Below are 27,964 nucleotides of genomic sequence, written 5' to 3'. Positions count from 1 at the left end.
AGGCCCCGGGGGTTCATGACCTGAGCCGAAGGCAGACGCTTAACGACTGAGCCACCCAGACACCCATCACAGGTACTTTTATTCAAGGTTTTGTGTATGTGCGAATGGCCGTCGTAGGTCCCAGGTTTTCCATGGCTGGCCCTCATTCTCCTAATTTTATTCTCTCAAGATCATTTATTTAGAACTTTTTCTATTGTATAAAATATATATATTGTGCCATTTTAATCATTTCTAAGCGTACGATTCAGTGACATTAATTACATTCACGGTGTTGTGCAACTGTCACCACCATTTCTTAGACTCCCCGCCCCCCACAGAAACTCTGTACCCATTCAGTCACAGCTCCCTGTTCCTCCTCCCTCCAGCCTCTGGTAGCCTCCTATCTCCTTTCTGTCTCTATGATTTTGCCTAGTCTGGATATTTTATATAAGTAGGACCATATATTCGTCTTTTGTGACTGGCTTACTTCAAGTAGCATAATGTTTCAAGGTTCATCTGTGTTGGAGCCTGTGTGAGAAGCTCCTTCCTTTTTAAGGCTCAATGGTATTATTTTATTGTCTAAATATGCCTCATTTTGCTCATCCGTTTCTCTGTCGATGGACGCTTGGGTTGTTTCCACATTTTGGCTGTTGTGAATAGTGCTGTCATAAACACTGGGGTACAATATCTTTTTGAATCCCTGAAGATCATTTATTAAAGGCACAACGATGTTTTCATGCCTTCATTGACACTCTGTTAGGAACAATAACTTGGCTGGCCATTGCTTTCTGTCACCACTGCTTTCTAAGCAGGCTTTATGTACCTTGTGTCCAGTCTCTTCCGTTAAGCTTGGAGATTCCGTGGGTTGCAGCGGGGAGAGCTGGTGGGGAGCTGGGGTGTGCCCTTGTTCATAGCTTCCCTGTCCCCCACATGCACAGAGTCTCCCCCAGCATCCGGGCCAGAGCTGGGCACAGGAAGAGCAGTCACCCATCCCACAAGGGTGCCTGGCCAGCGCTTTTCCATCAGCCAAAGAACCTTCTCTCAGGTGCTTGGGAGGGTTCACTTTCTCAGATGATTGTTCTTGGCCTGGCTGCAATTAGCATCACCCTGGGAGGGTTTAAAAAAAACACTTATGCCTGGCCTTCACCCCTGGACATTCTTATTTAATTATTCCAGGGTGGTGGGGGCCCAAGTGTAGGTCCTTTTCAAAAGTGCAGCTGGCAAGAACTACTGTCCTTCTGGTGACCTGCGTTCTCACTGGTCCTCTCAGAGACGGGCAGGAGGATGCTGGGCCCAAGGTGGGAGGGGAGAGATACTTGGTTCTTTCCATTCCACAGATAGGAATCCTGAGACCCGGCCGGGCAGAGAATCAGCTGCTGACATGACTGTCAAATGTTTAGAAATGAACTTGGGATCCACTGACCCTGAGCTGCCCTGGCGTGTGCTAGAGCCTGGGCCAAGGCCTCCCCACCCACCTTTAGCAATAGTCAGAGCACCTCCGAGGAATGGTCCCCATGCCCCCGCCCACCCCAAGAAGCTGGAGGGGGAGCTGACGCGTCATGGAATTGCTCCTGAGTTTACAAAGCAGCGGGCCCAGGGGCAGAGATGGAGCCCAGCAGCCTGAAACCATTCCAGTTGATAAATAAAGTGACTTCCCAGTGAGGGAGGCCGTTTGTCAACTGGCTTGCCCTAATAAAAGCACAGACAAATTCTCAGAGGCAGAGCACCCCACTCCTTTCAGGCCTGAGCTTCAATTCTGAGGGCGCACTGAGGCTGAGTCACAGGGGCAATCAGGGGCAGCCCCCTGCCCTCTCTGGGCCTGTTTGCTCATCTGGAAAACAACAGATTTGGGACCAGTGGTTTTTGCTTAGAGTAGGTCACCCTCCCCAAGAGAGCACCGAGAAATGGGGGGAGGGAGGAATTAGGTTGTCACGAATGATCAGGGACTGTCCTGCACGATGAAGAGCTATGCTCCCCAATGCCACTGGTGCTCTCATTAAAGACACCAGTAAGTCAATTCTGGGGTCTCTTCCAGCCTTGATATTACGTGATTCTATGCTCTGTTGCTAAATGTCCCCACTTGAGAAGCAGGCCAGAGGGCGCAGGGGTGAGAAGTGTGCTTGTCCTCGTGTAGAGAAGAAAAATTCTAGGTGGCGATCCAGGCTCTGAGCTGAGCCATCCCTCAGCTCCCTATCTTTCTGCCACTTAGATTGTTGGAATTAAATATTAATAGACCAAGGTGCCGTAGATTAAAACCCAAATCTCCTGACGCAGTCCCTAAACCAGAAGATGCTGACAGCACAGGATTATAATGATGTATCATTAGCTCTTAGCGATCTATTTATTACACTTGTTACTTACTCTGTTACTTAACCACATTATATCTTCCTTAAGCCTCTGAAGAGAGGTGGGCTTCGCAGGGGCTGCCAGAGATGCAGAGCGCACCTCCACGTCCTGCTGGTTTCCCAGGGCGCGGGCACGGAGGGAGAAACACCCATGCGCAAAAAAAAAAAAAAAAAAAACCCCCCCCCTNCCCGTGCGTCAGCGGCGTCCTCACCTGGGTCATTCACACCGGTTCCCCTTATGGCCCCATGCCGCTTATTTGTCCCTAGGCCTGCTCTAAAGAGGATTTGAGGCAAACCACATAAGGTGGGATTATTACCCCATGTTCCAACAGAGAAAACTGAGGTTCAGAGACTTTAAATAACTAAACCGAGGTGTAACAATTTTGGCACTTATTTTGAGCCAGAAAATTCTTTGTTGTGGGGGCGGTCCCGTGGAGGATGTTCAGCAGCACCCGGGGCTTCCACCCCCTGGATGCCAGCAGCAAACCCTCCTCCACAATTCCAGCAACCAAAAATGTCTCCAGCTATTGACAAACGTCCCCTCAGGGACAAAATCACCCCTGATGAGAAAGGCAGTGTTGAGAGTCTGCCCCGCCTCTCTTACTGCTAGGCTTTAGAAGTCCTCTCTAAACACATTTTACAGGTCAGGAAACTGGGCCAGAGAGGCTGAGTGTCTTGCCTGTGGCCACACAGCTAATGCAGCGAAGAGCTGGACTGGAAACCAGCTGGCCATGTTGATCGAGGGCTCTTTGCATCCCACTGTATTAGCTTCTGGGAGATGAGTTAGGTTCATTTATCACTTGTCAAACAATTATTGAGCGCCCACTATGTTCTCGATGCTGAGAAGCCCACAGTTAGTTTGAGAAACAGACAAGCAAATGAGAAATGTGGACCCATTGGGACATGGAGTGACTAGCAGATGCTGGGCGAGCTGTGCGGGGGCAGCTACAACCGGAAGGGTGCCCCACGGTCAGGGCAGGGGTCAGGAGACCCAGGAGGGTCTTGAGGTAGCAGGGCAGGAGGAGGGAACGAAGCCAGCAGGTACATTAAAAAGCCGAGAGCAAAGACAGTCACTTTCCCTCCTTTCCTTCCTCATCTCCATCACCACGGCCTCAACCACAGTTCTAGGCATCCAAGTCCACTTTAACCAGATGTCATCAAGCCATCAAAATATCCAGAGGGAGTGAGAGACGCAGTAACTCCACTCTATCAGGGCCCTGCGTCTTGCCATGGAAAGACGCATCTGGAAGCCTGTACTGGGCCCTGGCTTCAAGATATCGCCGAGTCTGCCCGGCATTCCACCATGAGGACTCCACACCTCAGGGTGTGCAGGGCTCCCCTACTGAAATGCACATCACCCACGTTTGTGTCAGGGGTGTGTGTGTGTATCAGTCACAACATGAGGCATTATCAGCCATTAATACCCCAGTTATCTGTTAACATCTGAGTGGCAGTTAGCAGACCTGGGAGCCAGATTAGGAAGGGGGGTGTGTGTGTGTGTGTGTGTGTGTGTGTGTGTGTGTCATTAATACCCCAGTTATCTGTTAACATCTGAGCGGCAGTTAGCAGACCTGGGAGCCAGATTAGGAAGGGGGTGTGTGTGTGTGTGTGTGTGTGTGTGTGTGTGTGAATCTACTTTAGGAGAGAGGAGAAGGGAAGGTATAAAAGTCAAATTTATCAACTTCACAGGACTGCTCTGGATACAGAATACCAGAACACTGCGTGGACAGGTGAAGAAAACTAGGCACTGGGTACTTTACAGTACCTAATTTGTTCAATTCGAGCCACAACTCCTCAGGGTAGCTATAATTAGCCCCATTTTAGAGGGAGGAAGCAAGGCGAGGTGTGGTTAGGTGGCTAGCTCATGACCTCACAGCCAGAACGATCTGTGGCCTGTTTCTCAAGTGGGGACACTTAACACGAATGCCTTGAACTGCAGAATACCAGGCGTGACACGCAGCAGAGCTGGAACACAGGAGTTCATTTACACCTGTGCTCTGCTCATACAGAAGAGGATCTTGAGACCCAGAGAGGGCAAGGAGTCATCCAGGTTGCCGGTGGGCAAGAGGCAGGAGAGGGTAAGACTCGGGACCCATGTGAAGCCCCTAGGCCATGCTAAGCAGAGAGGCTGACGTGGAATCCATGGGCTCCTGGTGCCACCAGTCCCTTCCTTTCCAGAGCCCAAGTCAGGGGGACCATCCCGCCCTTCAGCCCTAGGCTGTACCCCTCTCTGGGATAAATGTACCTCGGTGATCCCAGCACTTTTAGCTCATACATTTCAGTGATGGGGTCACTGAGGCCCAGGGTGAGAGGTAAGGTGGCAGCCGTCCCCAAATGGATCGAGGGGCGGACCAGAGCTGTGTGTCCTCAGCTCTGCTTAAAACCTACCCCCCCACCTGCACGGGCTTTTAATGAGGCTCAGCTCCTGGCTGCCTGGCTCCTTCTGATCTGCCTGCATCACTGCCTTTGAAGCTTCCCAGCCCCAAAGACCATTTATCTCCACAATTTGCCTAGAAAGCCTCATAAATCATGCCTGTGCACAAAGAAATTACCTCTTTGGAAGAGCTTTCAAAAGCAGCCAGCAAAGGCACCACGGACCCGCCGAGAGGACCAGCGCTTTGGCCCCGCACACACCCTCCCCAGCGTGGCCCAGGCCTCACCTCGCATTCAAAGCTCCTGAGCAAACTCTGGGCTGGGGATGTGGTGGTGGGGGGCTGTTGGGGATCAAAGGGAATTTGGTGAAGCTCCAGAGGGTGGGAGGAGAGCCGCATATGTGAGCTCTGAGGGAGATGAACTCACAGTTGGAGCGGGAAAGGATACAGGAAGGTCACAGGGTCCAAGCTGGTTTCCCATGAGAAGTGAACTCAGTCCACAACCTTGCCTACCATTTTCCTATCATTCCGTGTCATCCCAACTTTCTCCAAACAATGAAGTCTGGGCTAGTGGAAAGAGCCTCTCCCTGCCTGTCACGGCTCTGGGCAAGGTATCACCCTTCCAGGCCTCAGCATCTCCCTTGGCAAAGAGACAGGATTAGTCCAGATGGGTGGGTGTCAAGCAGGGACCCATGGAGTCCAGAGGGGTCCTGTGTGTGGGGCAGTGGTCAGGGCCCTGCCAGGGGCTTCACAGCGGCTGTGTGCTTTGCTGGGTTTTCACAAAAGGACAAAGGATTAAGCAGCTCGAGGTTGGTGTGAGGAGGTAAAAATCCAATTTCTAAGATCCTTTTTGCCTTTCAAAGTCTGTGTTTAATTCCCCGCACGGTCAGAAAGTTATTCCACAAGTCTGAGGAATTTCTTGCTGCCACGTAAAGAAATTTCTCTTCCCTCATCCACTCACTCACTGAGCAGCCACTTCAGGGCCCAGCACCGCCATGGACGCTCATGTGAAAGGAGCCAAAGTGGGGCTCAAAGTGTCTGTCTTTAAGGAACTTCCCGTCTGGCACTGTGGCCAGATCCCCACAGGGAAGACACAGGAAGCAGAGAGAGAAGTAAAAGCTGTGGGCAGAGAGCAGAGGCCTGGCTCTCTGGTGAGCCCGCAAAAAACTAAAGCCTCGTTCCACCTGTCATCCTATTCATAATGGCAACGGGGGTCTTCCTCATTAGGTGGGATGGGGGAGAGAGGGAGGTGGGGTTGTGTTGAAGCTGTTCCAGCAGTTCATTAGCGGCTCACAGGCACCGGGGAGGGGTAAAGCAAGTTGAGGTAGTCTGGGCCCGGGCAGCCTGGAGAGACCTGTTGAAGGCCAGAAGAAGGCTGTGGGCCAGGGGCAGGATGGGCTGGAACCCTCCACCCTGGCCGCTCATCCTGGCAGTTACTGCCACACCTCAGGGGCCTGGTGGAAGGCTGCTGTCACCAGCAGACATGCTGGCTCCTCCGGCTGTCCTGCCAGGCTCATACTGCAATCGTCCTAGTGAAGAAGATTCACCTCTGAGCCACTTTTTCTTTTGGCAGGGGCAGTACCTAGAGCCGACTGGTGTCCCCAGTGCTTTGGATCCACTGGGCTGACATTTATTGAAAACCAATTAGATATAAGGTCCAGACTGGGTGGGGCTTCAAAAGGCCCTGGTCTGTCCCCAGGGGCCACGATGAGTGATCAAAGTCAGGTTCGCCCGCATCAGAGCGCAGTAGGGAGGCTGGGGGTGAGGCGGGGAAGGGGTTAATCTGCCCAGGAAGGCCTTCTGGCACAAGCGGGGTCTGATTTAGGGCCTAGAAGGACAGCAAAGGCAAAGGGAGGGAGACTTCAGGACGGAAAGCGATCTGGACAGGAGGACAGCACACAACCCAGCAGCAGAGGGCCAGGGAAGTGGGTGGAGGAGTTTGTTTCATTGAAGGAAGGCTGGACCACTGCTTCTCAAACTCTCCGTGGGGAAGGACCAGCTTGGCTTGCTTTGTTTTGTTTCCCATCACAGATACACAACCGTTACCGAGCATGACTTTTATCACACCATGTGGCACTCCCTGTGAGACTCTGACAACACTCAGGCTATGCCCTGTCCAGCAGAGCAGTCCGTCACCCGGGGGCGGGGCTCCCACAGCAGTGTCTAAATTGCGGTAAGTTTCTAAACGTTTACTCTCAACTTCTTACTCATTTCAGTTACAACTCCTGGGTCCCCTGGAATGGCACTGGGCTAGCACACAGCTCAGAGGAGGGATGAAGAGCCAGCCAAGGCGGGGTTACGGCGGGTTTCCTGGAGTTCTGGCTGTGTAAGATTTCTGTCCTCTCTGTCTCCTTTGGGGAGTCCTGTGGACTCCAAGGGGCTGCTGTGCCACCTAAAACACCAGGAACTTGGGAATGGTGAAGGTAACCAAGGTGACACCAAGAATACTAACTGGCGGAGCAGGGTCCCCACCAATCAGAACTGCCCTGTGGTGTTCTAGCCGGCGCCTAGCGGGAGGGGGTGCTGTCACGGGGAGGGGGGGAGCACTGTCTGAGAGCTCCACAATTATCTAGACTTCCCAACAACCCTACAGTCTCCATTTCCAGATGAAGAAACTGAGATACAGAGAGGTAATGCCCTGCGTAAGCAGAGCGCCCCGCAGTTGCCGTCTCGGGAAAGCACTATTCTCCATCCCCTTCCGGACTCCGTCTCCAGCCGGGAGTTATATATAGACTAACCAGTGATAGTCCAGGCCCCTCTGCCGAGTTTCTGGCGGTCTTAGGCAAACTGTATCCCCGCTTTGGACCTCCATTTCCCCCACTGTAAAATAAAGAGGGTAGAACAAGATAATCCCCAAGTGGCCTTCCATTTCGGGCCCCTGAACTGAGTTACCTGGAAGAACTTGAAGAGACAGAGACACAGGTATGTGGAGAGCCCCAAACCCAAAGGAGGGGCCAAGTGTTGAAACTTAGAGCACATATCTGTGCTCCGAATCTCTGCTCATGGAAGCTCACCTGAAATTACCGACATGAATGGAATTTTCGCAACAAGGACAACGAATGCAGGTTTGCCTCCCTTTATGCAACCATTCTTCCAAGTCTTTGTGCAATTCACTCACTATTTGGAATAACCCTGCTTATCAATACACTTTTGACCTTCTGAATGACCTCTATGCTGACAGGTATTCAAGGCAAAGCTTGGCAATCCCATTGCTCAGATGGATAGACTGAAGCCCAGAGCAGTGAAGCAGCTTGCCCAAGGCTACTTACTGGTCTAGTTAGCAGGAGAGCTGAGACTCCAGGTCTTCAGGCTCTGATCCCACCCCACCGTTCTCCCTGGTACCGCTTCCCCAGTGGGGTCATTTAACACAGAGCCTACCTATCCGCAGCAGGCCTTAGCTCTTTGATGTCTGGAGTCTCTGGGTATTGGTGTCATTTGTGTCATGGCCCATTTGTCCCTGTTACAGGGAGGGACTTTGAGGGCAGCTCCCAGCTGGGCCTGCCAGTCAGAGGACACTCTATCTATCACTGCTGGGCGAGGACCTCTGGGCTCCCTGGAGAGAGGAGGCCTGAGGGCGAGTGACAAATGGCCTTCCGGTCTATCGAGAGTTATTACCAAGGACAGGGACTCCTGATATCTGCTAAGGAGGAAGCCAAGGAAGGACACATGAGCTGCAGTCGGAGGTCTGCTGAGTTGTCCGTTTGCTCCTTCACTCTGTAAAACTTTAACAAATGCTTATTATGTGCCAGACACTGGGGATCAAGTGGGGAATAAAACACCCATAGAACATTCCCCGAGCTAACAGTACAGCGACAGAGAAAGACAATAAGCAAATGAAGTCCTCTGCTTTGGCCTCTGCTCAATTCGTGCCTCCTCATCGCTAAGTTCTCTCCCCAGTCCCCCTGGCTTTCTTTTTTCCCCCCAGAACTTATTTGATCTGATGTTATATAATCATCACATCATATATTTATTTTCATCTTTTTTTTTTAAATTATTTGGGACTCCCTTTAGAATGTCAGCTCCTTTAGGGCCAGGGCTTTATTTTATTGACTCTTGTATCCCCAGTTCCTAGAACAACGTCTGGTCTCTAGTAGATGCTCAAAAAATATTTGCTGAACAAGCGAATGGATTACCAAGTAAATATGTAATTAGAAGTTGCGTTAAGGGTATGAAGGTCCAAATAAGAGCTTGATAGTAAACAAGGGGCCTTCCTTTCAGCTGGGAGATCAAGGAGAGCCTTTCTGAGGAGGTGTCATTTGGGTGGAGAACTGAAGGAAGGATGGGAAGGAGGCAGTTGTGGGAAGAGCAGGAGGTCAAAGCCTTCCAGGTCAAAGAGCAGTGACAAACGTCCTGAGATGGGCAGAGTCAAGGCACGGATGCGGGCAGCACAGCTGGGGCACCGTGAGAGCAATCAGAGAGGGAAAGGACTCAGCATGAGTCAACAGGGTCAGACCACACCTGGCACGGCAGAAAGCCGGGATTTTAAAAGTGATGGGAAGCTCCTAAAGGGTTCTATCATGATTCAATGCCAGTCATAAAGTAGGACTTCCCTGGGAGCAGGAATTGCAACCCTGGGCCAGGAGAGACATGGTTCCTCATCATCATCCTGTGTAAGCCAGGACTTTCCTGGCCTAGAAAGGAAGGGGGGAGGGGGAGAGAAAGAAGGGGGAGGAGTTGGCGGTGGGGAGAGATTTGCTCACAGCACTGCCTGCTGCCAATGAGATCTCCCCAGCCCTGTGCCAGGCAGGAGACAGCTGGGGAGAGGCATGACTGGGGAGGAAAATCGGTCGGGGCAGCTAAGTACACACTGGCATCCAGGTGATTCAGAAAATGTGCTGACAGTTGTACACAAGCTGAGATCTCATAAATTACACCCTTGTCTCCCCCCAGGAGAGGCGGAGGCCTTGCTAAATATAGCTCCCCTTACTGTTATTTATGTCTCTGGGTGCCAAGCAGGGACCCCTGAAGCCTGTCTCACCCATCACTAACTGTGGGTGTCGTGTTTGCCAGAAGCTGGAGAGGTGAGAGGGCTGGACACAGGATGGGTGGGCCCCGTGTGCCACTGAGAACCATGGGGAGGATCCCAGGGTTGCAGGGAAGCATAGGGCCACTCTGGCAGCTGATATCCCGGTCAGTTAGCTGCTCAGGAACATGGCCAGCACATGAGCAAATGGGATGGGGTTAATGACCCTTAGGATTTCTGATGACCACAGGCATGGCCCACAGCAGGTGGCGGCGGCAAGCTTCATTAAGCAGGACATCCACATTCTATGTTTCTGGAACATCCCTGAGCTCCTCGGGGCCTGGGACTTCAGAGGGAATCTAATGAGCTTAACCTCAGAAAGTGCTGCAGGCCCTTAGCACCCCTCATTCTGTCTTGCAGGGGCACTCAGCGTCCTCCGGAGCACCTATTCTTTTCCTCCACGTGGGACTCACTCCCTGAGGCCCTGCAGACCCCACACGGGGGACGGGCTTCTCCACTTCCCCAAGCCCCCTTATTCACTAAGGCTCAGATTAAATGCTCCTGCTTAGACAAGGTTTCAGGAACCTTCCTGCTCCCCAGCTCATTCTAAATTCACTGTGCCTACTGCTTATTTGCCTGGCATTGAGGTGGATGCTTACCCATCAGGCCCCTGAACTTTGGAATCACAGAGAGCTGGGTTCGAATCCCATTGCTGCCTCTTATCACCTGTGTGACATCAGACAAGTTACATTGTCCCTTGAGGCTTAGCTTCCTTATCTCCCTTAGAAAATGGGGCTCGTGCATGCCTTAGGGGGCTGTGGTCAGGATGTAAGACACTTCTGTACCATTCAATGACTCACAAGTAGGAGGTGCTCAGTACTATTGGACAAACCCTTTGAGAAAATGTGGAGATAAATCCTTAAAGTCAGTGATCAAGGCATTGTACTGTTTTTTAAGATTTATTTATTTATTTGAGAGACAGAGAGAGAGAGAGCACAAGCAGGAGAGAGAGAATCTCAAGCACACTCCCCGCTGAGTGCAGAGCCTGATACAGGGCTCAATCTCACAGCCCATGAGATCACAACCTGAGCTGAAATCAAGAGTCGGACACTTAACCAACTGAGCTACCCAGACGCCCGGAGGCATCATGTTATGTGCAGGGGTAATTTCATTAGGTAGCTGAATTATTAGCTGTATTAATAATGGTTCATCATTGTCATTGCCTGGCTGAAAATTCCTTTGGGGAGGGACTTGGTCTGGGCTTCCCCAGAAGCAGACCTGGAGGTGATTCCGTGGGGAAGGGAAGGGAGGTGAAGCACCACCTGCACCTCTGGGAGACGATGGAGAGCAGGGCTTAGTGCACCCCAGCCAAAGGGCAAGGAAGACAGGGTGTTTATCCATTAACCTCTTGGTCCTGTCCCTCACTGAGGGCTGCAGGGGTGGGCGTTCGCTCTCCGGCACCCCCTGCTCACTGTGTCCTATGCCCCTGGCAGAGTCCCAGGAGTTTGCCACAGGCAGCGTTTGGTGCATGGAAGTGCACACTGAGCCGTCTGGGGAATCAGGAGTGTCCGCTGCGGGGACCCAGTCTGTTTTGTTCCCCAGAGTGGACGCCGCACCTGAGGTGTGGTCTGGTGCACGTCAGGCACTCAGTCTTAATGTTTATTGATTCAATGACTAACTCATCGACAGATCTACCTAAGAAATGGTTAGAGTTGCTGGGGATGAAAAGATGGCCTGGCTCCTGCCCTGGGGTCCTCAGGACCTGAGATGGGGATGGGGATGGAACAAGGACACATGAAAAAGACAAAAGAGGAATCTCACTCAAAGTCAAGGATCTAAGGCCCGGGGAGAGTGAAGACACACTGCAAACGAGGCACAGAAGGGAGCGGCCTCCGGGGATGGGAAGGCTTTAAGGAGAATGTGGGGCTTGCTTTGCCTGGAGGAAGAATGGACTCAGGCATAAGGGAAAGGAGTAAGGAGGCTTGAGAGAACAGCACAGGCAAAGACCTGGAGGCACAAACGTGGGGAGTGAGTGGAGGTATGTAGGGAGACCACAGGGTAGGATTGCTGCTTGGAGCATCTCTAGTTTCTCTAACCTTGTCAGGGTTAGAGTTGGGGTTTGGGGACAGACACCTGGCCTCAGTGGTCTCATAAGAGAAGTGACCTCGGGCAAGTCTTGAAGAATCAGGATTGGGAGCGGCCTCCAGACAGTGTGTGCCGCTGTGTGTACAAGAGGCTTCTCCAGGACTTCTGGGAGGGCTGGGGTCCCCCTCATCCACCTGTCTGCTCCCCACATCAATTATGGTGTATACTGTGGAGAACAAAACAGACTGGGTCCCTGCAGCAGACACCCGATTCCCCAGACGGCTCAGCACGCACTTCTACGCACCAAAGGCTGTCTGTGACAAACTCCCGTGATCCTGCCAGAGGCACTCAGCTAACGGGAGGTGCCAGAGAGTGAACGCCCACCCCAGCAGCCTCAAGTTTCTCTACGTCTGTTCCATGCAGTGCACAACCTGAACATCTGTACTTAGCATCCTTGTCTGGCTGGTATAAGGGGAGAGAGGATGATAAGAAGTGCTTTGAAACTGAGGAAGAGGCTGATCGGGACTCTGCCTCCAGCACTCCAAAGCCCAGTAGAGGATGTTGTTACTACCAAGAATCAAATTCCCTGGAAGCTGAAGGACAACAAAGGTGGCCCTCAGTGTCCCCCTAGGGACGCTAGGAGACTCCACAGCTGCCCTGATGTCCCTCCATTTCTGTCTTGATTTCCATCTTTGCTGCCTCTTTCCATACTCTCACCCCCTTTTCCTCTGCCCTACCCATCTTTCTCTCTCATCTCCCTTCCTGTGATGGCTAGGACCCAAAAGGTGGGGGTGGGAGGACTAGATGAGTCTGCCTGAGCCCAGGATGCTCCAGGAGGCGATGTGGGAGAAGGGGGTGGGGGGGGGAGAACGCATGTGCGGGCAGTCTGAACTGGCTGTTTGAACCAAAGGGGGTCCCAGTGGGCCTCCCCAGTGTGTGGGGGTTTTCTTTTCTTTTCCTTTTAAAACATTTCACTTTCAAAGGAAGCCAGGTCCAAGTGAAGGGATGGGATAAACTCAAGACATGCAATCAAAATGTCTTTGAACCTGGGCTGAGAGCTCTGTGGTCCTCTCCTGTCCCGGTCAGGAGCTGGCAGAGGGCTGGGGAACCCTGATGCCTAATTGGCAGCTAATTGAATACTGGGAGGGGGGAGTGGATTGCAGGCTGAAAGCAAGTTGCTGGGGATTGGGTGAGCGCAGCTCTTTTCAACTCAGAGTAAAAGCAGGTCTATTACAGGTTTTCTTGCCTGCGTCTAGGCTGTAGGGAGGCAGGCTTCTGTTGCTTAATGAGCTCATGGCTCAAGCTGTCTCCAGCTGGGGAGCTTGCGGAGGATTTCAAGGCAAAGTTAACACTGTAGTTCTAGCTGGCTACCTGTCATCACTCAGGCTCTGGAGAGAGAACTATTTTATTAAAATGAGCAAACAGGAGGCAAGCTCCTCAGCCGAGCTCTCCAGGTTGGGGGTGGTAGGTGCAGGGTCTGGTCACTCACAAAGCCCGGGAGGGCCCAAGACGAGCATTTCTCTTCTGATGTGATGTGGACCGAGGGGAACTTGGAAGGCACTACCATAGAGACCTGGCCTGGATCTGAGTTTGGGGCTGGGCCTTAAGGCCAGGCATAGGAATTCAGAGCCTGACTATGGAGGCTAACAGACCTGGGTTCAATTTCTGGTTCTGTAGGGTGACCTTGGGCAAGTTACTAAAATGTTCTGTGTCTCAGTTTACCTCATCTGTAAAATGAAAATAATAACAGCACCTACCAAGTAGAGTAGTTGTAGTAATTCAATGCAATCACACAGGACTTAGCACAGTGCCAAGAGCACCATAAACAGACAACAGATTTTAGCTGTTATTGATGTGGGAAACAAAGGCAGAAGAACAATTATTAAATTTCCTTACTATCTATAGCCCATTGACAAGTCCTTGAAACAGGCAGAGTGACATTCCTCTAGGGATTCAGCTGCCTCCATGTTAATACTTTGCTAAGGGCAAAAGGCAATCTTAGCCCAACCCCCAGGATCCTGTAAGTCTCCTTTAATACATAAAAAATCCCTTGGAAATTTCCTTTATCTCTACCCCCCAAGATACATGTTGGCAAACGTCCCCCAGGCATATGACCCACTGATATACATCTGAAGGGTCTCATGACCTGAGTTTCTACTAAACATTAATAAATGATCTTTCCTAACAACAGCCCCCTCAGAATCCTGCAAACCGTGTTTCCAAAATACCTGGGAGGCTTATGCTATCACTAACCACCTCCCAACTTGAAAGTATATAATGGGCCACTACTCATGACCCCAGTGCAGCTCTTTCTGCCCATGGGTCCTGTCCCCGTGCTTTAGTAATACCACCTTTTTGCACCAAAGACATCTCAAGAATTTTTCTTGGCCGTCGGCTTCGAACCCTAACATCTTTCCTACATCAGTTATGATCATGAAGGATCAGGGCTGAGTAGACTACTTACAGGCCTTCGAGTTAAGAATCCCACAGATGAGTCTCAGAGAGTGAGAAGCAAGATGTAATTACAAATTATTAGAATGGCAGACACCTGAGCAATGAGCTAGTCCAGTGCTCCCCTTTTGCAGGTGCAGAATCAGAGACCCAGAGAAGGAAGTGATTTGGTCAAGGTCACATGGTGAACTAGGAACAATGCTGAGCCTACAACAGGTCTCCAGAGGCCCAGGGCTGTTTCTTCCAGAGCCCTGGAACTGAACCACAGACGCGAGTCAGAAATGAATAGGGCAAAACACTCCCCTTTGCCTTTTCCCTGACATTTAAGAGCGGGTTTATGGTGGTTTCCCTTAATTGCCATGTTCTTCTCATGTCTCATGAAGACAAATTTTCTATCCCTGGGAGTGGCTGAATTGAGCGTGGGGAGGTAGAGCTGTCCCAGGATAAGCCATCAGAGCCCAAGAGTTACCTGTTATCTGCCAAATAACCCAACAGTACCAGGAGAAAGAAAGCTTCAAGTGGCCGTAGATGACGGTAACAAGGGTCCAAACCAGTGACCAACTTCTCGCATCTTCCTCCATCCCACCTCTGCCTAACTTCTGGAGTAATCTTTCTAAAAGTCCAATCTGATGAGGTCACCGCCCTGTGTAGAGCACTTCCATGGCTCCAGAGTGACCAGAACCTCAAGTCCAGATGCATGGTGGCCTGGCATTCAAAGCCCTCCACACTCAGGCCCAGTCTTCCCACTGCCCAATCCCTCTAGGCACCCCTTCCCACTCAGGTTCCCAGTAGAGTCTGGCTTTGTGTGCCTCACACTTTGCTGAAGCTATTCCCCCACCCCATCACCTAGAGTCCTGCTCCATGTAATCCCATTCTAAAACCCCATAAAGCAAGTCAGTTTGATTTCCTTTATTATCCAGTTATCTTTACTGTGACTCGAATTTCTCATATAGAAAACAGTATGGGAGACAAGGAATTCTTCCAACTAAGATTTCGCTGGTATTTCCATATGCAACAAAGGGTGACTTGATATCTTTGAGTTGAGGCAGAGAGCTAAAAAGGTAGATGGACAACCCAAAGACCTATAAAATGGGCACACTAATCCATGTTTCACCCCACATCAAAGTCTAGGATGAACTGACAGGGAAGATGGTGCCCATGAAAGGACTCAGGGCCACCACTGTGACCTTATGCCAAGACCTCCCTTCAGGGCTTGGTTCCCTACTCTGCTAAATGGAGAAGGAGGCCTCCAGGAATCCCTTCAGTTCTGACCTAACTTTCTGGGTTGAAGGGTCTCCACCACCATACAGATGACCCCTGAGCAGAGAGGGAGGGAGAAAAATTCACTCAGGAGGGGCGCAAAGGGAGCTCCAAATATTTTTGTAACATTTTCTTTCTTTAAAAATGATATGAAACAAATACAGTGAAACTTAATATTTTTTCACTCGGGGTGGTGAGTGTTTTTCATATTACTTTCTCTGTTTTTCTCTATGTCACAAATATTTAACAATTTAAAAAAGAATTCTGTGATCCTCTTCTCAGCAGTAACCATCTCCCTGACTTCCCCCACTTCAATAGGAGGCATCATCTCCAAGGGCAAACCATAGATCAATGGAAAAGACTGCATTTTGGCGTGGTGAGATCCCACACTGCAGAAGGTATTCAAGCAGAGGTCAGATGGGCTCTACATATTATCAAAGTGGTTTGTACAGAGGGTGAGGGTTGGGCTCTGTGAGGCCAGATGACTCTTCTGATTTACAGTGCAAGGGCCCTGGGAACCTGAGGTGCTGTCCTTGGTGCTGAATTCCACCCGCACAAACTTGTGAACACAGAGCATGGAAATCAGAACAATTCCTTCCATTCTTGTCACTCTAAGATACACATTAATGCTTCAATTTTCAGAATATTTTGGTAACCAAAATGACAGGGACAAGCCCTTCTTAAAGGGGTTTCTGGCATTTGCTTTCCTGAAATTTCTTCTCCCATCCCCACCTTTTTGCTTGCGCTTTCCCAGCCTTACACTGAACAGCACAGAACTGGGAACCAGAGAGTTTGGGATTGAGTTCTAGATCAGCCACCAACATGCCTGCATGACCCACAGCAAATCCCTTCATTATTGAGAGACTCCGATTCTTCATCTGTCAAGTGGAGATAATTGCACCAGGTGATAGAATGCTTGAAAACATGCTTCTGAAAACACTTAAGTGCAACAGAATTATTAATTGGTAATAATATTATGATTCCCGCTTCAGTAAATACAAAGTGGAACTATCTCTCAGGGTGGGAAGGAAAGAAGGAAGTGAGTGTTGGGGGTTGAGTTAAGCTCAGAGAACTCTTGAGAAAGTTTAGGGAAAAACTGTCCAGTTGGCTTCCCTGTGGGTAAATGAAAACCTTTTCAGATGGCGTCTGGTGACATTTGCAAGCATCACAGAATTTCAGAGTGGAGGTTGGTAGCGAAGCATCTCTAATGGTGTGGTGTTACTTGGACTCACTGAGCTGAGGGGCCATCTCATTGGGTAGGGAAATGGGGTCCTCCTGGGACAACAGAAGGGGTTTGAGGGCTGAAGGTCAGGGCCCACATTCTAGTTCTGGCTCTCTGTCACTAACCTGTTCACACAGTGGACAGCAGCTGGACTCAAGTCTAACTTACCCATTGACTAGCTGTGTGACCTTGGGAAAGTCATTTTACTTCTCCAACCCTCAGTTTTGTCTGGTGGAAAATGGGTATATTAGAGTCTACCCACAAGGATGGTTATAAGAGTAAAATGAAGTCTTGGGTAACAAAGAGCTTGCTAACCTGTAGCACTGTAGGATGCTTGGTATTTATCCTTTGTGAGCCTCAGTATTCATCATCTGCAAAATGGAGAGAGCAAGGCTTGATCTTATAAGTTGGATAAGGATGAGGAGAAGAATCACACACCTGCACTCATTTTGTTATCACTGTGAGGGGTGGGGAGGGGGAGGCAGGACGGGGCAGAGGAGAGATGCTGAGCTGGAAGTGAGAGACAGGGGTTCTAGTCTCTGCTTCACCCTATTCAACCACGTGACCTCAGCTTTCACATCTCTAAAGTAAAGGATGGGACTTGGTCCCTGCCAGCTAAAATGTACAATATACCCAAACACTGGACTTCTCCCTGAGTTGTCTGAGCCCACAGAGCTAAAGCAACACTGGCCTAAGAGCTCTCTGAGGGAGATGAGAAGCAGCCAAGCCAACAACTTTCTTTTCCATTTCATTCTCTGATTGGAAGAGCCAAGCATCCAAGTCCAGAGAGTAACTAGGCTCCCCTCCTCTCCTGTACCTGTGGCTAAACCCCAAAGAGGGCATGATTTATACACAGTGGGCCCCAGTGACTGCAGACAGAGACTGGTTTGTGAATTTAGAATCTTGGTGTTTCGCTGAATTCCCTGGCTCCGGCCCAGCTCCCTCCCTACTGCTGGCATCTGGGACAGGAAAATTAATTGCTGTTGTCATTCTGCTTTTTGTTCCAGTCTATATCCCAGGAATAAGATATCTGAATGACATTAAGTAACCTGTATATAAAAATCCTTTCTAAAGGCCAGAACCATACGCACAGAGAGGTGGGCTCCAGGGCTGGGAGAGAGCCAAGGACAACTCCCCACTGGTGGCCTATCCAGCGTCCAAGAGAGTAGTCTGTGCATGTGGACACACAATGGGGAAGGGACCGTCATGCTTTTCCTGGGAAGCAGAGGAAGTTGAGCCTACAGACCCAGCCGACAAGCCAGCACAGCCCCCAGTCTCCTTCACCCTGGGGGCTGCACTTCAACACATTCCTTCTACTAGCCTGGTTTGAATTCTTTCTCTCTTGACCCAGTAGCTATCAGTAAGCCTAATTCGTGTTCTGATTCAGTGGCTTCACACTGCCGACCAGCCTGGGGCTGAGGGGTCCAGGGTGCCAGCACTGAGTGAGCTAAGTTGAGGGCTCATAGGTCAGCACAGGTGAGTCACCAGGCACTTCTGCCAGCCCTGGCCACCTCCTCACGCTAACAGCAGAGTTAACACGTGGCATTATTAGCGTGAGGCTTATGTAAAGTTTAGCATCAAGTAATAAGCAAACCCATACGTGGGACAACATTAGGAAAATAAAGTCACACACAGACACACATGCGTGTGTGCACGTGCACTTGCACACACACACACACGCCCACAGGCACCCGACTCCTGACCTACAGGACTTACAGTCTGGTACAACTCCCTTCTTCTATAGATCAGGTTGCTCTTGTTCAGGGAGGGACAGTGACTTGCCCATGGTAAGAGCGTCACAGGGTGCCTATAAACTAGGTCCCTGGACTCCCAGTCCAGTGCTCTTTCTACTAAATCAAACTGGCTCTAAGACTATTGCCTGTTCCAGAACCCATGAAATCACAAAACCTGCATTCCTCTCCTGGCCTGGCCTGCGAGGTGAGTGGGGAGGCTAATGAAAAGGACAGCAATGTAACCTGAAGTTCATAAGAGCTTTTCGCTCTCGCGTTCTGGGAGAAAATTTCTGGTTCTTTGGAGTCTGTCTACTTATGGTCTTAATTACTTGCGTGTACGAGATCTTGCAATCTGTGCCTGGGGACTCTTTGAATTGCAGATTAATATTCAACTAGCTGGAACAATCTTCAGAAGGAGGCTCGTGGTAATTAAGTTGGTTAGAGAACACTTCAAACTAACTTTTTTTATGGCACGCAAGTGCAGTAAATTACCAGTTCCGAAGGAAGACCGGTCCCCTAACAGTACTTCTTGGGAGGTGTGGGGGTCCACGCACCTCATTCCGAGAGGAAGGAGAGTCCTTGGGGGCCCCTTCCGAGGGGCTGGGGGACTGCAGATTGTGGGGATGGGAAGGAAGGGGCAGACAAAAGAGGGAAGATGTGGCTTGGGCTGTGAGGCTGTGACTCAAGACCCAGTGACCTAGCTGACATCTGTGACTGAAACCACGTGGTTCTGTCCAGGGAGGAATGACGTCAGTGTGAAAGCGGCAGAGGGTGGGCATTTCAAGAGCAGAGGTTGGGGCCGCTGAGCAGAATCTAGTTGAGTGAAAACGCTGGGTCATATTTGGTCTTCAAAACAAACACGGGTGGGGGAAAGCCTTGGAAGACTTTGCCCAAAGCTGCGGGTATTCTCGAGACTAATTTCTGTTTTCAGTGTAGGACAATCTGCATGTTTGAGACTAGGTGCTCTGACTGCTGTGTCATGCGTGACAAATCCAGAGAGTGTGACGTTTGTCACAAGTGATTTGCTACTAATGTAGTACAAAGCTGGTGAATAATTTATTTTTCACACTAAGTAACAAAGTGTCAAGGTTGTAAGTGCACAGTAACTTCCCTCTATATCACTTGCATTTCTAAATGTTTTATTAAATGGGAGAAGAAGGGTGGGGTTCCATCAGCAGGAGCCACTGAGATTGCCCATACCCACAGCCAACGTATCTCTGCCCTCGCCCATGTGAACATATGTCACTGCGACTCAGTGGACTAAAGATTGAGAAAACTGTTCTTGATACACGGTCAGATAGTCCACTCCTGACAGGTGGGGAGCCATTAGGTGTGGCGATGGGGCTGGGGCAGGGGGTGGAAGAAAGCAATCCCCCAGCTAGGGTTTAGGGTCCCCAGTGGCTCTATGTGGCATGGTGTGGGGGCATTTAAAGGGACCTGGCAGAAGCAGTCACATGTGGGGCCTGCCTTATAGCTGGTACAGAAATGCCCAGCTGTAGCAGGAGCTTCTCTGTCTGTTCTTCCACTGGCTTCAGCCTCTGCATTCAGGACAGATGTTCTCAGGGATGGCTCTGACCAGATGTGGGCATCATAAGATTTTAGAGGGGATCAACGAGGATGGAAGGGCAGAGGAGGAAGGAGGCATGGGATGGGGGGGAGTGGAAAGAGTCCTGACCAGGGAGACAGGAGGCCTGACTCGCTTACTGGCTATGCCATTGTCCAACTATGGGACTTGGACCAAATGACTTCAGACTTCAGTTTCCTTGTCTGTAGAAATGACATCTGCAGAAGGAAAAAGATGTGAGAAGCTGCATACGGCTACCCGCTTATGTTAATACAGAGAAACTGTGCTCAAGGACCCCTGGTTTCTGACAAGCTCCACCTCCAGCAAGCCTCGTGTGACCTTGGGCAAGTCCCTCGGAAAAGGCTCTTAACTCCTCTGAGTCTCAGTTTCCTCATCTATAAAATGGGGACAATAGTTCACAGGACTGTTGTGAGGACAAAACAATGTAATGCCCACAGTGCAAGCTGTGAGAATAGACCTCCGATGAATTTAGCTATTGTTCAACAACTCATAGAGCCAACAATAGGGAACTGATTAAGCAAATTCATGGAATATTATGCAGCCATTCCAAATGATAAGTATGTGGCAAATAAAAGAGTAATTATGCCATGCTGATGGGAGAAAAAAAAAAGAACAAATTATCACATACCATATGGATGCATTATGATGATAAAATGATGTATGCATGTGAAAAGAGTATGCAAAATAATGAGCAGAAATTCAGATTTTTTTTCCTTCCCAAATTCCATCTCTCAATGTTAAAAAAAAAAAAATAAGGGTATTTGGTGAGATGCTCTTGGGGGGCCCCCCAGCTCTGGCACGTGGAGGCCTCGAGGCTCTCTCTACTCTTTGGTTAGCTGTGGGGCCTGGAGGCTGGACTCCCACAGTGTGGACACCCCCGGGATGGGGGACCCTGAAGCTAGAGCCGAGCGTGGAGAGTCCTCAAGCACCTGCCCAAGCAATGTCAAAGTGGCCCAACTGATTCCTCCTCTGCTTAATTTGTGTCAATCGATTTCCTATTTTTAATCAATAATTATAATTATGATGCAGCAAATTTACCCAACAGCCATGACTGAATTAATCAGGGTCTATTGATTGGGGCTGCAGAGTTATCCCACAGTTTCTGACATCATCGATTTCCTGTTGGGAACAAATAAGAAAACACGGGTAGGGCAGATGGGGCTGTCCTGTCTGCCTTCCCCCTCCCCCTCCCCCACACCCTCTCCTGCCACAGCCACCAGGCAGCTCTTCCCTTAGGAGCCATGGGGAGGCTATCCCAGCCCTCCTTAGCTTCCCCGAGGAAGCAGGGCAGGTGACTGACAACGGGCGTATTCCGGGGCAGGGGGCTCTACAGAAAGGGTTACCGCAGTTCTGGGCTTTGTTCTAGGATGTGCTCAGAATTCTGCTGTTGTATCAGTGGGTAGAGATTGACTTCCATCTCAGTGTCCCTCTTGTAGTAAGAATCTTGGAGACTCTCCTCTCCTGCCCTGTCATTTTGTAGATGAGGAAACCAAGGTCCGTGGAGAGCACAGTCTTGCCCAAGACGGCCCACTGAGTCCCTGTGCAGCTAGGGCTAGAACTTAAGTCTTTGGCGTCCATGTCCTATCCCACCCACATGGAGCAGAAAGTGGGGGGACACTGGAGGGCAGGGACAGGTTTTATCTTGTGTCTCCATCCTCTACCATGGGGTCTGTCATCAGGCAGAGAAGCTTGGTACCCACCGTGGCCTTGGTGAGCCAGCCCTATCTGTTCTTGGCCTTACCCTCCAACCCTGGCTCTGGGCTTGCTTCCTGTTATCATCCTTCTGGGCCTTGAGAATTCAGGCCCCCCACCCCTGCCCCCGGTCTCCAGACTCCACAGCTGCTCTTGATATCGACATGATGACTTATGTTACACACCCGCACTCCTGAGCCCTTGGGGTCCAGATGAGCCTCCCCTCACAAGGCCCTACCTACACGCCTCCTCCGTGCCGGGCACCTCACAGACTTGATCCACCTCTATATCCACAATCCGCCAAAGAACAGAAGTATGAGGAAACAGGTTTGGGAGATAAAGTAGCTTGCTGTATTCCCGCTGAGAATAAGGGGCAAAGATCTGAACCTGGGACTGTCTTACTCCAAAGCCCACCATGATTCCTTCACAGGAAGGAGAAAGAAATCAGGAGAGGCATACAGCAGTGGAGACTAGAGGATACACGTGATCCTCGTAACCACACTGGGAAGGACACCCAGTCAATAAACCAAAGAGTGACGCTTTGAAACTGGCAAAGACAGGGAAGTATAGGAATGAACAAGAGTAGTTCAGTTTGGGTACAGGTTGGCTTAAGGCAAGAGAAGGGGCAAAGAGAGATCAAGGCTAGAGGGGCAGGTTGGGGCCAGATCATGGAAGACTCGTGAATGAATGGAGGAGAATCTGGATGTCCTCTTTGGGGCCAGGGAGAGCAGCTTCGGGCTTTGAGCAGAGAAGGGCCATGGTCAGGGTGGTGATCCAGGGACCCTGATTTGATGAAGGCAAGTCAGAATGTGGAGCGACTGGATGAAGCAGAGACCATTAGAAAGTGACCACAATGGTCTAGGTACGAGCTCATGACACCTGGAGCCGAGGCAGGGGTGGCGGGCATAGGGAGGAAAGCAACAACCGGACGTGGGGAGGGCTGACAGCACCTGCAGCTAACTGAATGAGGGATTTTCTGAAATCCTGAATCCAGGATTTTCTGTTTGGGTCACTGGCGCGCAGTAGGATCTCATCTTAACTGATTATATCTGTGAAGCCCCTACTCCCGAATGGGGTCACATTCACAGGCTGCAGGCAGACATGACCTTGGGGTCATCGTTCAGTGTAGAACGCAGGGAAATAATTCCTCTGCCTCACAGGGTGGCCCCCTCCGAGGGCTAACTGAGATGGGATCATGTGAAACAATCGCCTGACTTCCACTGTTCTTCTTTGAGGTACAGAGCTTGCTCCAGAATCCCCAGCCAGAAAGCCTTAGAAAGAGTATTTAGAAGGACAAATCCAAGAGGGGGAGGGATCGTCACCAGAATCCACATTGAGATTCCCTGGGTACCCAAGGAGCACAAACTGGGGTTGGCCAGCACTCATCAAGAGCCCTGGGGAGCCACCCCCCACTCCTCAAGTTCTCATCTTCCATCTCCACGGACTTCCCGTGCCATCACTGCACCTGCTGCAATGTGCATCGAGTGGCAGGGCTGACAGCTCTCCCGAGAGAGAGTAACGACACGCAGATGCCCAGCTCATGGCCACATGGCACTCCAGAAGCCCTCCATCACCAGCTCTAACCCAGTCAGTGGGATGCCTGTGAATGTTTAACAATCAGGTCTTCGGGCAGGCAGGGGGAAGCCCTGATTTGTAGCATTTGCTCATTTCTATGGTGTAAATACTTCTGCCATGGCCGGTTTCAAGCTGCCAATATGAAGTAACAGAACACGGAGTCGGGAAGAAACGCACACCGTCAGCTGTCACGCGCTGGTATGAGCCAGCTCAGAGCACGAGTGCACAGAGTCCTCTGAGGACGGGTCTATGCACGCGATCCCCGCCCCCACCAGCCAGCACCTTTTGCTCATTTCTGCAGTGGTCATCAGCCAACAGATAGGAGCTTAGAAGTGGCAAAACTCTTACTAACTGGGGAGGCTGAGCATCATTTGGGAAGGTGTAGTTCTGCCAAGGTGCTCTGGGCCAGATCTGAATCCAGATTCTGTCACTTACCAGCTGTATAATCCGGGTAAGTCATACAACCTCTTGTTGCGTGATTTATCTTTCACTCAACAATTATTGACGCTTCACTGTTATAGATGATGGGGAAATAAAGAAGAAAAAGAAAACACAGTCCATGGGTCAAGAAACTCACCATTTGGGGGAAAGAGAGTCATAAAAATTATAACATCATGGGGTCAGTATCAGTCTCATCTATGGGGGTCAGGGATCTACTCCAGAAAGTGGAATGAGAACACACATAGCAAGTTCTCCACAGTACATGGAACAGAATAGGAGCTCAGCAAATGTCTGTGAAATCTAGGCAAGCAAATCTGTAGCTGGAAATCAGTAAATAGATGGCACACACCTGCTCCAGCCAGGTTCCACACTAGGAGCTCTGGGGATTGCAAAAATGGCCACCGGGCTACAGCCTAGGGAGATGATGGGAAGGTCGCACCTTTCCCTTGTCCCTTCGTCTCTGCTCATCCAGTGCTCATCTTCCTCCCCCATGCTGCTGTGGGGGGCTGGGGGAGCCTCTGGCAGATTTATCAGTGCCCACCCACTTGGGGTAGCTGGGCAGGAGATGGCTTTGTGATAGGAGATAGACCCTTTGGCATTGCTAAGCCTCAAATCACAGAATGGGATAGGGCAAAGGAATTCACTAATACAATTATCTTTTTAACTGATTAAAAAATCCTTTCTCTCTGCTTCGGTAAATCATTAGCATATGACCAATCTTGCTTCAACTTATCTTCTCTACTCCTACCTTCCCCTTGGTTTTTCTCTTTCAATGATCAGTGAGGATTGGTTGAGTTTTTGCTGCTACCCCCATCACTCCAGGTTTGTAAAATAACCTCCTCCCGAGGACTTTTCCTACAATACCTGTACGCGGCCACCAGAGGGCAGCAGACTGCCTCATTTACACAGTTCAAAGAATTTCATGGGCGATCAGAATCAAATCTCTTAATCCTCTAATAAAAACAAAACAATCTGTCATTCTGTTTCTTTTTTAAAAAAAGAATCTCTTTCCCATCCATCCAATTTTTTTCTCCGGAAGCAAAGAGTTAAAACAAAATTTAAACACAGTGACTCCTCTTAGCAACGCCCTTGACAACCTGCAACATTGACAAATCGTCTCTGATCCAAACTGCCTTCTTTTACAAAGCCTCCAGCTACAAACCCAAGCTGACAGCCGAATATCACCTTCAAAACGACAGGTTTAAATGAGTTATTATTTGTAAAGGGCTTAGAAGGGTGTCTAGCACATAGTGAGTACTATGCAAGTGCTGGAGGGTCTATTTATTTTCAATTTTTAATTCTTATTCCCCCCTTTGCACAGGAATGTAAATTCGTTTCAACACTGCAGGAATTAGCAATGAATGAGGCTTTATTACTCCGGTTTAATTATCTACTCCCTGGGAGTGGGAAGGGGAATGCCTATGGAGACAGGAAGCTGTCCCAAAGGTGGCCTGGCTTGGGCCGAGGCTGACTGCTCTCCTCCAACATCTCACCACGGGGCTGACTCCACAGCTCCCTCTGGTTCACTCGTGGTCATCTGACTCCAGGCTCAGCCAAACCTCCTAATTACAGGGATGTTGGACAGGGGTAGTTTTTTTCTTTCTTTCCTGGGTTAAGCCAAGAAATGCTGCTGGAGAAGCACAGCTGGTGTGAGCTGGATCAATTAAATTATCCTAAGCAGCAGGGGGATGGAGCCGGGGGGAGGACTCACAAGCCAGGACCATTATTACCGGCGAAATGGAGCTGTCATCTGCAGACAGACAGCCGTATGTCAAGCCTGGCAGAGAGGGTCAGATTGACAGGAGGCCTTGGTGTCACTTCAGGGAACTGCTGGCACCCACGGGTTCTTGGGATACTGCTAATGATGATGACAGTAATGACTGCCATCAACCGAGCTCCTTCTGAGGGTCAAGCATGATTCGTATGTTAGCACCTAAATGGGTGTTACTGTGCCCCTTTTCCAGGAGCTGAAACCGACCCTCAGAGACACTGACTTACCCAAGGTCTCACTGCCAATAAAGTGAAGACACTGGATGAGGGCCAGTCTGCCTAGCCACCATGTTCCCTTTCAGAACCTGCTCGCTGGACCCATCCTTCCTCCCCTTCTCAGAGTGCTTCCCCAGGACGTGAGTGCTCCGCGGTGCCCCTTCTCCTCAGTTCCCACAGGGCCCTCTTTCTAGAGGCGCCTGGGCAGCTGAAGCCAGGGGGCACGTTTGCTGCTCTTTGCCCCAAGCACAAACATCACTCCAGCCTAGGCTCTCTACCCTCTAAGGCCTGCCAGTAAGGTCCCGTCTGACAGGTGTCCCAGAGAGAGCGTTGGGGTGCATGTGTGCATGGGGGGGGGGATGAGGCAGTGAGAACCTGACTTGTCGGCCATGCTCAACTGTGCAGTAAGACTTGGAGCCTGACCCGGGGGTAGCCGGACAGAAAGGCCAGGAAGAAGGAGATGAGACTTGTGCTGGTTTCCAAGAAGGAAAAGAGCCTGACTTTCAGAATTCTCTGGCGAGGAGCCAGGTAGGGTTGAAACAGGAAACAGGGGAGTTGGTGCAGGTGAGAGGCAGGGTGTCCGGGGCCAGCATATGTGTGACGGGGGTGCTGGATGAGCCCAGGGATAGAGAGCCACACCCTAATACAGTGCCCACCCAGCAGGGCCTCTCAGGCGTGACAGGGTCCTCCAGGCCTCAGGGAGCAGGGCTACCTGTAGGACAAGGCTGGGTGGGCCACAGGGACAGACAGGAAGGGGAGCCAGGCTCTGCTCCCATGAGACAGGACAACTGTCTCTTTCCGGTGCTTGATACTCTCATTTCAGGGTCACGGCGAAGCCCCCGGTGCCGTTCAGAGTCTGCCCCTCCCGTCTCCAGCGACCAGGCAGGGCGTGGACCACCCAGGCAGCACTGCCCAGTCAGGAGGGGCCTTCCACCCCATCCTGCAGGACAAGCAGCCCCGTCTGGGCACCACCTCTCAGCTCTCACCTTTGACGCACCCTGTGGAAGAGCAGGGTGGCCTACAGGTGGCTGGGCCAGCCTCAGAGCCACCCTACGGTTTTAACGGAGTGGGTGCAGGGAGGTGGGTAAGCCCCAGGGGCGCACTCCAGGGCAGAGAGCGGCCACCGAAGACCCTGGTTCTCTCTGCTGCATCAGCCAGCAGCCTGGCACCGCGTGTGACCGTGTGAGACAGGCTGTGAGTGACAGGAGGTGCGTGCGTGAGTGTGTACAGATGTCTGTGGACTCGCGAGCGTGAATGTGTCAGAGTGTGAAGAGTGTGTGGAGGGGCGTGTGTGAGACTGCATGTGCAGCTGTGGAAAAGTTCAGAACGTGGGGTTAGAGCAACAAAGAGATCTTTACAATCAGAGGTGGGCAGACACAGAGCCAAAGACATGCTGAGATCAAGAGAGGGATTTGGAGAGGCAAAGGCCCCAGAGGCAGGCCGAGCACGACGACGAAGAGAGTGGAGGTCTGCAGAGACAGAGAGAAGACAGAGACACTGAGAGAGGCCGGTTGAGGAAGGAAAGCTGTACAAGGATAGCTTCTGAGCAGAGGGGGCAGTCAGGGAGGGACGCCTGCGCAGCCCCTAGATGGGGGCCCCCCTGAGATGAACCGAAGGGTCAGCCTCACAGTGAGACCCGTCACCGTAACCCCAAACTTGGGGCTCTCTCTGTTGTAAGCGTTAGCCTTGGCCCCTGCTATTATGGAGGGGAAGGGTAGAGGCCGAGGGAGAGGGGAGAGTACTCGTGTCTGTTGAACATGTGGATGGGTTGGGTGGGGGCCTATGTCTATCCTGACCCCCTTCCTGACCCCCTTCCTCCCTCCCCTCTCCCTGCATCCCGCCCATCTCAGTCATCCCAGAGACCACACCGACAGCCCCCACCGGGCTCCTCTCTGGCCAAGCACCAATCCTGACACGACATGTGTATTCTGCTGACTTAAGTCTAATTTACTTGGGAAAGAAAACTTCCCTGGCCCCCAAATCAAATCACTCAGGGAAGAAGGGGGTTGAAAGGAACCAGGGGAAATAAATGTATTCGGCAAGTGTATTTTTATTCCAATAAAACTTGATTCAATAACCACCATGAATATTTCATTTGCGGGAGGCCGTCCCCCTCCTTCAGCCTGCCTGGTCTCAGGCCAATTTTGCCCTCCCTCCCCCGGGGCAGGAACAGTCCCCTGCTCCAGGGCTCTGGGCAGCTCTCAGAGTAGACAGGGAATGGCAGGCCCCTCTGGCCTCCTGGCCACCACCAGCTTCTCAGGGGGCATGGCCCAGT

At 50.9% G+C, this 27,964-nt stretch overlaps 1 protein-coding gene and 1 long non-coding RNA gene across 4 annotated transcripts in view; one reads left to right on the top strand and one right to left on the bottom strand.

Annotated features, from left to right (window-relative positions):
* Positions 1-27,964, bottom strand: part of MEGF11 (multiple EGF like domains 11) — a 219,194-nt gene that overhangs the window by 79,711 nt on the left and 111,519 nt on the right. The window lies entirely within an intron of this gene.
* LOC117802348 lies at positions 11-27,648 on the top strand. 2 transcript variants are annotated; one of them, XR_004625571.1, is made up of 4 exons: positions 11-72; positions 6,728-6,869; positions 25,668-25,829; positions 26,513-27,648. It is a non-coding gene; the product is annotated as an uncharacterized LOC117802348 (long non-coding RNA). The 2 variants fall into 2 exon arrangements; XR_004625570.1 differs by having other exon boundaries at positions 25,668-27,648.

The sequence above is a fragment of the Ailuropoda melanoleuca genome, chromosome 5 (assembly GCF_002007445.2).
Source record: "Ailuropoda melanoleuca isolate Jingjing chromosome 5, ASM200744v2, whole genome shotgun sequence".
In the NCBI taxonomy this organism is placed as follows: Eukaryota; Metazoa; Chordata; class Mammalia; order Carnivora; family Ursidae; genus Ailuropoda; species Ailuropoda melanoleuca.
This window is presented reverse-complemented; position numbering and strand designations above follow the sequence as displayed.